The sequence below is a fragment of the Fukomys damarensis genome, unplaced genomic scaffold (genome assembly GCF_012274545.1).
Source record: "Fukomys damarensis isolate Sample0158 unplaced genomic scaffold, DMR_v1.0_HiC HiC_scaffold_32, whole genome shotgun sequence".
NCBI lineage: Eukaryota > Metazoa > Chordata > Mammalia > Rodentia > Bathyergidae > Fukomys > Fukomys damarensis.
Genome location: NW_022900944.1, coordinates 22,533,417 through 22,542,191, shown reverse-complemented (window position 1 = coordinate 22,542,191; position 8,775 = coordinate 22,533,417). Strand labels below are relative to the sequence as shown.

Genomic DNA, 8,775 nt, shown 5'->3' with positions numbered 1-8,775 from the left:
AAAAAAAAAAAAAAAGTAGCAGGAGAATGAGTGGGAAAAAGATGAGATGCTGATAGCGACACACAGGTGGCCCAAGAAATCCCTGAGGCAGCGGCCATGCTGTCTCCTGTCCCACAACACTGGCAGCTTCAGGGCAGCCACCAACCCTGGCTTTTTGGCTATTTATCCGGAGACGAGAAGCAGGAGGGTCTCTTTCTGGTGGTAGCTGTGTGGTGCATTCCCCGTCCCTGTGTCATGGTCTTTGATATCCACTAGCGGGAGATGTGGGTGTTGGCAAATGGAAGTGGTGGTCAAGGCCAGGGCTTCGGCGAGCTGAAGTCCACTGTTTGTGTGCTCCAGTTCAGAGGGTGGATGGCTCTCCTGTGAAAAGCGCTTATCCGCCTGACTTGAAATCCCCTCATTGGGGACACTGGTGAGCACAGAGCAGTCCTTCAGAACAGCTGCTTCTGCGTGTGCAGACCACATTGGGAGTGTGATGGGGAAGAGGGTGGACCACTGTCCGGAGCTCGTGTGGCCCAGCCATGGGCCACACTGGCCAGGAGCAGGGTGGGGAGGAGACAGGGCTAGATGGAGAGAAGGCTGTGGGCCTGGACGATGTGTGACCTGTGACGTATGTCCAGGTGATGGGCCTGGCCCCCTTACTTGGGCCTGGGTGCCCAGCCCTGAGCTGCTTGCTGTAGGATTGGCTGCGGATACTCACAGCCATTCTGTCATGGAAAATTGCCCTCCACTTCCCCAGGGGTGGCCCAGAGCCAGCGATAATAAGGTAAGATAGATAAGATAAGACAGCACAGTGGTGTGGCCTTCCTGCCTCAGAGGAGGCAGCTCAGTGTGCTGTTTATGCTCCAGAGATCCTCAGGCTGAGATAGACTTCAGCCAGAGCCACGGCATGACCTCTGGGCCATCCAGTGTCCCTGATGCTTTCCAGGCTGCCTGAGAGGACGTCCCTGACTCTGGAACCCCCACCCCCACCCCGCAGTAGGGAATGCACAGCTCTGGCACTGCGGGAAATTTGTTTTTCTGAGAGAGAGCAGATGGGATGGATGAGAAGATTGGGGGACATCTGAAGTGAGAGTGATGCTGAACCGTCAGCTTAGGAGACTTATTTTGAGCACCAGTGTGCACTGCGGTATCGTCATCTGCGTGGTGGGTACAGACAGAAGTGAACACAGGGTAGGGCTGATGAAGGATGATATACCCCGGTGTGCCAAGAGAGGGCTTCCGCGCAGGAGGGAAGGACTAGTCTTGGAGGAAATATGGGTGTCAGTCCACCAAAGCTGTGGAGAGGATAGAAGGAGACCGTGGTGGACCTGACCCTGAGGACATGCGATGAGACCGGAAGCTGGCGAGGGTGCTCAGGTGTGTGGGGAAGAATTTCAGGTCAGAGGGGAGAGCGGGTCTGCCTGCGAGGTGCTAAGATGTGCCTGGGTCCAGGGAGGGTGAGTGTCTGTGACACTCCCTCCCTCCCTCCCTTCCGCTCTTCTCCTCTCTGCCTTCCTGCCCTTCCTGCCCTTTCTTTTCTTTTCTTTTTCTTTTTCTTTTTTTTGAGATAGCATCTTGCTGTGTTTTCCTGGCTAGACTTGAACTTGCTATGTAGCCCAGCTGCCGTTGAATTTATGATCCTCCTGCCTCACCCTCCAAAGTGCTGGGCTTACAGGTGTGTGCCGTGGCACCCAGATCAGATCTCATTTAGTTCATTCTTTGTTTGTTATTTTTTTTGGTACTGGGGATTGAACTCAGGTCCCTGTGCTTGCAAGGCAGGCTCCAGAACCACTGAGGTAAATCCCCAGCCCTCATTTAGTTCATTCTTAGATTTAGCTGAAGTGTCTTGTTTCCCTCAGATTATTTTAGAGCCCATCTCCCCATTACATGCCCTCAAAGTACCATATATCCTGTTGTAACTTGGCACAGTTGCAATTAAGCAAATAGAAAAATTAAGTCATTTGCTGCTTGCAGTCTCCTGCCTGAAAGAATGTAACCTCTCTAATGGCAAGGGCTGGCTTTGTACCTCTGGCTCCTGGCATCATGCCTTCTATAAAGAATGTACTCAATAAATATTTATAGAACAAATAAATGAGTGTACACAGAACCAAGAGTCCAGTTCTATTTCCAGATCTGTTCCTATTGAGCTGTGTGATCACAGGTAAATCAGCTCAGCTCTTTGAGCAAAATAATTGCTTGTTATAACATTGCATGATTTCTGATTTTACAGCATGTTAACCAAACACATTAACAGTTTTTTTTTACCCCACTTCTACGTGTTCTCCTGAAACCTCTTAAAGTAGCTTATTTCTAGAGAAACTAGTTTCCTTTGTGTTTTGGTAATCTATTGCTAAGTAACAAATAATTCCCATAGTGGCTTAAGAAAACAATTTATCATCTCAGAGCAAGCAGAAAAAGATAATAATACAGAAGGAAGTAGAAAGTAATGAAATAGGAAAGGCAATGGCGTGATGCTTGAAGCAGGAATGTACAAGGTAGAGGGTGCTATGCGTGCAAGGGTCCTGTGGCCAGGCAGGCCTGGCAAATGCATACATCCAGAAAGAGGCCATTTGTGGTTAGATCAGATTAGGCAAGAGTATAGTGGGCAGCCAGGTCTTGCCAGGCCCCTGGACCAACTCAAGGATTTGGGCTTCCTCTGCATGTGATGTGCAACCCCTGGAGGTTTAAGTAGGGCAGTAGCATGGTCAGAAGTCTTCAGCCTTCTCCTGTGCAGAGTCTGTTGCATTCTGTGACCTCCAAAAGGTTGGGGTGATGGCTTTTCCGAACTGCAGTGTTCATGCCACATGCCCACCTGCTCAGGCTGGGCTGAGGCTCAGGTGGACAGGTGACTCAGGGGAGATAAACAGTGAACAGAGAGATAGTTATTCGGTGGACAGGTGAATGGATGGCAGGGAGAGAGAAGAGGAAGAGGAAGATGAGCTTCCTTGTTGCAGCAGTGCATAAGGAGGCTGACTGTGTTTCTTTCTCTGTGAATCACAAGCATCAAGTTTAAAAGCTGCATGGTACTTCCAGCTCCTTACTGCCAGCCCCTTAATCATCAAACATATTCTAGTGTAACAGAATGGAAATTGGGTTTCAGCTGGTTGCCAAGAGCCCAAGGGTGCCGGCACTGGCAAGGTCCAGTGGCTATGAGGTGCATTTCCTGAATAACCAGAGTTGCCAACAAAACTGGACTTTATCCTTTGGGTAGGGGACAATTTCTTCCTAAATGCTCCATAAAGCCTGAACCCTTTCTTTTGTATTCTGGTTTTATGCAAACACAAATTATACTTTTGTTGACTTGAGTCTTATCGAAGGCAGTTTCCCTAGCCCTGTCTCAGATTGGTGCAACAGAAACAGAGAGTATGTGCACTTTCCAGCCGATCTATGGAGGAAGAAGTATTCCAGGTTTAATTAGCACAGGTGCGCAGTGGGAGCAGACAGAGCTGCTGCTCTATAAAATAAAATGTTTTATTTGTATTTTATTTTGTGTTTGAGGTGTTGGGAATCCAACCCAGGGCTTCATACATGCTAGGCAACTGCTGTACACCCCTAGCCTTAAAATTATATATTTCAGAACTGGAAGCAACCTTAGAAATCATCCAGTCAACTCCTTGATGGAAGTGAGGATAGACCATGTGGTGGGGAAGCTTTCTTGGACCCAGAGTAGGAGGTGGAGAGAACAGCTCAAGTCAAACACACAGTACAATGTCAAGACGGGGCATGGGCTCTGACTTCAGAGTCTTGTCTTTGTTACCCAGGAGCTGTGAGGCTTTGAGGCAGTACACCTCATCTCCCCCTGCCTCAGTTTCTCATCTACAGGATGGAGATGATGATAACGTACCTCACAGAGATGTACAGCAAACAAAAAAAAAACAAAGATGCTAGTAGTTTTTAGCGTGAGACCTGTTCTGCAAGTGGTAATGACTTGTATTTTAAGGTTTCCCTATTTCCAGAGGGGAAGGGGGCGGGGGATAGAGCTAACAGTTGATCATGCTTATACAATAAAGACTATATAAAAATTCCTCACTATGGAGTTCAGCAGGTTTCCTGTGTGCCAGGAAGGTGGTGTACCCCAACTCCTTGGGGCAGAAACTCTTGCACTTAGAGCCCTTCCATACCACACCAAACCCTATTTCTTCGTCCCAATCATTTACTAATAAAGTGGTAAACACAAGTCGAATGTTCTCTGAATCCTGCAAGCTGCTTTAGCAAAGCAAAGTAAACAAACCCAGGAAGGGGGCTGTGGGAGCCCCACTTTATATCTGGTGTTAGCCTGTGTTTACAGCCAGCATCTGAACTGGGTGACGACAGTCTTGTGGGGCTGAGCCCCAGTCTATGGGGTCTGATGGTGTCTCCAGGTCAGTGAGAGCCAGCTGGTGTCTGCTGGAGTATCTGCCAGAGGTCTGCTGGTGCCAGAGAGCAGAGTGACTGTGAGAGTCAAGAGTAGGGAGTAGGAAAAGCTAAACTGTTTTTCTCTATACCCCTGAACAATGCTTCATTTTAAAAAGAAATATATGTTTCATACACCAACAACACAAGGATGTCTTACTGTGATTTAATCTAAACATTTTATCATTTTATCTTTTATATTTCTGTTGGCACTTCATTTTTGGTGTGCATTGTGAAATTATAGCCTGGATATTTTTTCTCATGTGGCTATCCAATGGACCTAGACTCTTTATTTTAAAAATCATCCTTTCTATCCGTGCACTGCAATGTGGCTCTTTTCATAAAGCAAATGGCTGTTTATGTGTGGTACTTTTTGGACTCTATATTCTATATTCTATTCCATGGTTAGCCTATCTACCCTTGTGCCACAGTGGCACTATCTGAATTTACTAAAGCTTGACAAGTACTTATGTCTGAAAGTAGAAGTGTCCAGGTTTGTTCTCTAAGATTGACTTAGCTGCTAGTTTTGGTCCTCTGCAGTGTTACATGTATTTTTAGAAACAACTTATTGATTTCCTAAAAAAATATGTTTTTTATTAAGATTGTGATGAATCTATAGATTAATTCATGGAAAACTATCATCTTAACAATGCTGAGTGTTTCAATCCATGAATATGGTATATCTCCATTTTTTAGATATTCTTTGATTTTACCCAACAATATATTCTAGTTGTCATTGTAGAGTTCTTACGTATATTTCTTTAGGTTTATTCCTAGGTGTTTAATTTACTGAGCAGCATTGTTTTTAAAAATTCTATATTTGTTGCCATTATATTTATATATAATTGATTTCTGTATATCCACTGTATGTCTCATGATTTTATAAATTCCAAAGTACAATATTTTGGAAAACTTCTTGTAGATATATTTTGTTAGTTTAACAAAATTCTTTTTTCCTCTAGTTTCTTAAGATTTTGTTCAAAAGCATGAATGAGTGCTGGCTCTCATCAGGCGCTCCTCTGAATCTCTGAAGATATCCATTTCTGGTTTGATTCATCTCTAGGACCTAATGCTACAGTCCTTTCCCTGGGCTTTGCTCCATCCCCACATTCACGAAAAATCTACAAGAAAAATTGACAAACAAAGGTCTTAATCAGGGAAGTGGCAGTAAACATGGAAAGGTGAAATAAATGTCAGAGACCTTGATGCTCTGTGATATACATATTTGTTCCATCCCAAATGGGTTGAAATTTTAAACTCTTGCCTCCTTTTGATAAGCATAAAAAAACCTACCTCAAGGCCAGGGATTTATGGCTCAGTGGTTCCACTGCCTGCCTTACAAGCACAAGGTCGTCCCGAGTTCAAGCCCTGTTAAAAACCAACAAACAAAAACCTACCTCACCCTTTTGTTTAATATTTGTGGTAATAGCAACAATAAGCTATTTTCCAAATGTAAAATTTAATATAGAAGTATTTCCCAATTGTACACACACTAGTCCCTTTTCCTAAAGTCTGGTGCATCATTCCTAATCTCATTCCTCTCCCCTAGTTGAAAGCCTTTGAAATCACACCCACACGGCACCTCCACACTGGCCATCTATCCTCAGTGTGGCTCGGGTGTGTGCTCATTTGTGGAAGGTTGGAACAGTGAGAATTGATGAAGACTCTAGCTGGAAATGAGATTTTGCCATGAAGAGGTTCAGAGCTAGTCATTTCTGACCCCCACTACAGGTGAACTCTGGTAAACTTTTGTGGGTGTATTTAAGCAGCTAAGCACAATTACATCACCCTGCGAACATTGGATTTGAATATAATGAACCAAGTTGGCGCCCTCTTGTGGACATGAGAGTATGCAGAGAGTATAGTATTTTATTCCATAAAGCTACAGTACTTTGTGTTGCTGTGTCCCATTAATCTAAGGTGACCCAAACCATTGAAAGACCTCAAGTCATGCAACCAGACATAACATTGTTACTTTTGACCCCTGTGAATTAAGATTCTTTATCTGAAGCTGGGAATGGTGGTATATTCCTGTGTTCCAGCATCTGGGAGGCTGAGGCGGGAGAATTTGCAAGTTGGACCCCAGTCCAAACAATTTAGCAAACATAGTTAGATCCTGTACAAAACCAAAACAGAAGGACAGGAGCTCTAGCTCAGTGCAAATGCCCTGGCTTTTATCAGAAGTACCACAAAATAAATAAAACCCTCGACAAATGGCAAAACAGTAATACCTACCTTTTTGGAGAAGATTAAACATTTAAGGAAGTTACCTTCCATTTCTAGTTTCTCAAGATTTTGTTTGAAACCATAAATAGGTACTGTATTGAAGTTTATCAGATACTTTTTCTAAATTGTTTAAGATGTCCACTTCTGTTTTGACTCAGCTCCAGGAGCTGATATTACAGCCTTTTTCCAGGCTTGGTTGTACCCCATTACACATGCCTCCCCACACCCACATGCACACACACACACACACACACACACACACACACACATTTAGCCTAGCACATACCATGTTCTCAGTAAATGGGATCAGTGATTGTCATCTGAGTAGTGAAACAAGGGTATGTGGCCCCCACTTCCCCAGACAGCCTGGTTATAGGTACCAGTACCCTCTCCTCCCTCAGTCTCTTCCTGTCTCATTCTTATTCCTTAAGGCAACCACTTAACTCTTAATCATTTCTTTTTACATTTATCATCATACTTTTAATAATATATCTTATGGATTTTCTTTTAGATATAGGTGCTGCTAATGGATATAAATTTCTAACAATATTCTCCCCATAACCCTCTACCCATACTTATGATCCTATCTATGTAAAAATAATCTAATTACATATTTAGTTCTCTCCATGATAACCAAAGTGTGGACAAAAGCATAAAAGTTGACTATTAACAAAAAAATCTAGATTCACAGTATAAATGTCAGATAATCTTAAACCTAAGTTTTAAATGAGGCAAATAAATTAAAAATGAAATAATTGTTACATTAAATAATACAGTGAAGTTTTCATATAACTTTATGCCACCATGGTCAGAAAGAATGAGATTAGTTGTCCATATTTGATCAAATAGAGAAAAACAAAAATGATGCAGAGAATCTGTGTGATGAAGATATAGTCAAATACATCCCTAGATAGACTCCTGAGTCCAAGTAACAGTGGCAAGATTGACCCTGATGTAAGTTATCAAAAAACCTATCTTCCAAAAACACTGTATTATGTTACATCCTGACCACCAGGGTATAGGGGTACTAGTTCACATTTTCCACAGGGCACCTTACTAGTTTTAAATTAGTATTACAGCTACTTAGTAGGTGTGATGTGTTGTCTTTACTGTAGTTTTCTCACTATTTATTGGTATATGTTTGCAATACATAATAAACACATTCACTTGGGGACTTGGTACATATACATATTGCAACTTGATCCTTTTTCACTTGCTTTTCCCCCTTTTCCCCTCCTGCCCCACCTCCATTCCCAGCTCCCTTTCCCATCTCCTCAAAGTCTACCTCTCTGTTTCCTATCATCTACCTTTTATTTTGCCCTTTACATTATTTGTTCTTTAGGTTTCTCATATATCACATTTCTTTATCTACTCGTTTGGTGATGGGCATATAGCGCTTGCAAGGTTTAGCTATTATGAGCTGTGCTGCTGTAAACATGGGTGTGCATGTGTCACTATAATATGGTGTCTTTAACTCTTTGGGGAAGATACCTAGAAGTATATCTGAGTCAGACTGAATTTCTTCTTTTAGTTTTGCGGAATCTCCATCATGATTTCCATAGTGACTGAACTAGTTTACATTCCTACCATTTTGCATTTCTCTAATGGCTAAAGATGCTGAACATTTTTTCATATAGCTATTGGCCATTTGTATCTCTTCTTTTGAGAAAGGTCTGTTTCAATTGCCCATTTTAAAATTGAATCTTCTATTTTGAAGGCCTAATATTTTTTTTGACCTTCTTTATATATTCTAGATATTAGTCCTCTTTCTGAGTAGTAGATGACCAAAAAAATTTGTTTCCCCCGTTTGGTTGTTTCTTCACTCTGGTTAGTTACTTAGCTATGCAGAAGGTTTTTAATTTGCTATAATCCCATTTGTTGGCTACTGGTGTTATTTTTTATGCACTTGGAGTTCTGTCCAGAAACTCCCTGCCTATTCCTATATCTTCAAGATTTTACTTATTTTATCTTCTAGCAGATTCAGTGTTTCTGTTCTTATGTCTAGGTCTTTGGTAGGTCTTTATTTGATTTTAGTATGGAATGAGTGCTATGGGTTTAGATTCATTCTTCTGCATGTAGATAGCCAGTTTTGTACCATTTGTCAAAGAGGTTGTCTTTCCTCTTTTCTCCAGTGTTTTCTTTTTTTTTTTTTTTTTTTTTGCCCCTTTTTTTAAT

At 42.3% G+C, this 8,775-nt stretch overlaps 1 protein-coding gene across 1 annotated transcript in view; it reads left to right on the top strand.

Moving 5' to 3' along the window:
- Shroom3 (shroom family member 3) overlaps nt 1-8,775 on the top strand; it is a 301,418-nt gene that overhangs the window by 57,035 nt on the left and 235,608 nt on the right. The gene's annotated exons all lie outside the window — the stretch shown is intronic.